We start from the raw sequence: 2,610 nt of genomic DNA, 5'->3' as shown, positions 1-2,610 counted from the left end.
CAGTTTGATGGAGTTGTCGGTAACATCACTGCTAGTAGTTGTCTAAGTTTTAGCGATAATGAATTACCAGCTGAAGGGACAGAGCATAATAAAGCACTAAACATCTCTGTGAGGTGTCACGATCATATTCTTGCACGAGTGCTAGTAGATAATGGTTCATCGTTAAATGTCATGCCTAAATCAACACTATCAAAACTATTTGTTGAGGGAGCTTGTTTGAAGCCTAGTGCTTTGGTGGTGAAAGCGTTTGATGGATCTAGAAGACAAGTTGTTGGTGAGATTGACCTGTCTATTCAAATCGGACCCCATATCTTTGAGATAACTTTCCAAGTGATGGATATTAAACCGGCGTACAATTGTCTTTTAGGGAGACCATGGATTCATGTTGTGGAGCAGTGACATCCACACTCCATCAAAAGCTAAAATTTTACAGTGAACAATAAGCTGGTAATAATATATGGGGAAGAAGATATGATAGTAAGTCATTTATCTTCTACAGGCTACATTGAAGACACGGAGGAAGCCATAGAGACTTTCTTTCAAGCATTAGAAATTGCCAATGTTGTCTTCATGGGTGAAGGATATCGTTTAAAAGAACCAAAACAATCTACCACATCATTGAAGTCTACCAAATCCATGTTAGAAGGAGTAGTTTTTCTCAATTTGGGGAAGTTGATAGAAATACCAGAAAAGAACAATAGGTACGGGTTGGGATATGTACCTACTCAAGCTGATGAAGAAAAGGTTGGGAAGGAAAAAAGAGAAAACAAGGTGACTCGTTGGGAAAACTGGACACTGAATTCACAGAAGATTCCTATTTGTGACATTTGCCAAAATTTTCAAAGCGCCACAATAATATATGTTGATCAGGTGGCTGTTGCGGAAGAGGATCATGGTGATGATGATACCCTCAAGCTAGTGTACCCTTGTCCTCCAAACACCAATCTCAACAATTGGAAGATCATCGAGTTTCCCGTGTTTGTTAATTCGTGTTCAAAGTAATTATGTATTTTTAACTCCTTTTGCTCTGCCCAAGGCTATAAGGATAACTAATTAGGGCATATGTATTTCAATTCCGTACTTATTATCAATAAATGCATTTTTGAATTCTCCAACTGTTTTTGTTTTTTTCTCTTTTCTCTTTCTTTTGGCAATCCTTATTCATATTTTATTTTTTTTTTCCTTTTTCTTCTTAATTTAAACAATGCAGAGTCAAAAATGAATATGTTGAAAATAGCAGCGCTAGAACCATTTCTTGTAATTTTGAATGTCTGATTAATCATGTTGATGAGGATTGTGAAGACGGTTGTGAGCTTCCCCCAGAACTAGAAAGCTTAATTGAACAGGAAGCTAAGATAATCAAACCCTTTCAAGAACCTGTTGAGGTGATCAATTTAGGGACTGAGCATGATAAAAAAGAAGTTAAAGTTGGTATGTCTATGAAAGAAAGTGAGCGAGAAAAGTTGGTTAAACTTTTAATTGATTATGTGGATGTCTTTGCATGGTCATATCAGGATATGCCCGGGTTAGATACTAACATAGTTGAACACAAGCTACCACTAAAGCCTGAATACACTCCAATTAAACAGAAGTTGAGAAGGATGAGACTTGATATGTCGCTTAAAATTAGAGAAGAGGTCAAGAAGCAATTTGATGTTGGTTTCTTAGCAGTAGCAAAACATCCTGAATGGGTGGCTAATATTGTACCAGTTCCAAAGAAAGAAGGAAAGGTTCGAATGTGCATTGATTATCGGGATTTAAATAAAGCTAGTCCTAAAGATGATTTTCCTCTACCTCATATTGATGTCTTAGTGGATAGCACTGCTCAATACTCTTTTTTCTCCTTCATGGATGGTTTCTTATGGTACAATCAAATCAAGATGGCTCCCGAAGATATGGAGAAAACTACATTCATCACACAATGGGGGACTTTCTGCTATAAAGTGATGCCATTTGGATTGAAGAATGCTGGGGCAACCTATCAAAGAGCAATGGTAACCTTGTTTCATGACATGATGCATAAGGAAATAGAGGTTTACGTGGATGATATGATCGCAAAATCTTGAACCGAAGAAGACCATGTTGTTAACCTTCAAAAGTTATTTGAGCGACTAAGGAAGTTCAGACTCTGTTTAAACTCTGCTAAATGCACATTTGGTGTAAGATCAGGCAAGTTACTTGGGTTTATCGTTAGTCAAAAAGGGATATAGGTGGATCCAGATAAAGTAAGAGCAATACAAGAAATGCCCGCTCCACGCACGGAAAAAGAAGTTTGTAGCTTTTTGGGCAAATTGAATTACATTGCCAGGTTCATATCGCATCTCACCGCTACATGTGAGCCAATTTTCAAGTTGTTGCGCAAATACCAAAAGGTTGAATGGAATGAGAATTGTCAAAAAGCTTTCGAAAAGATTAAGTAGTACTTATCAAAACCTCCCATCCTAGTGCCTCATGTTCCTGGAAAACCACTTATTATGTACTTAACAGTACTTGACAAGTCAATGGGTTGCGTATTGGGGCAGCATGATGAATCTGGTAGGAAAGAACATGCTATTTATTATTTGAGCAAAAAGTTCACCAGTTGTGAAACAAGATATTCACTACTTGAAC

This window comes from Cicer arietinum, chromosome 1 (genome assembly GCF_000331145.2).
Source record: "Cicer arietinum cultivar CDC Frontier isolate Library 1 chromosome 1, Cicar.CDCFrontier_v2.0, whole genome shotgun sequence".
Classification (NCBI taxonomy): domain Eukaryota; kingdom Viridiplantae; phylum Streptophyta; class Magnoliopsida; order Fabales; family Fabaceae; genus Cicer; species Cicer arietinum.
This window is presented reverse-complemented; position numbering follows the sequence as displayed.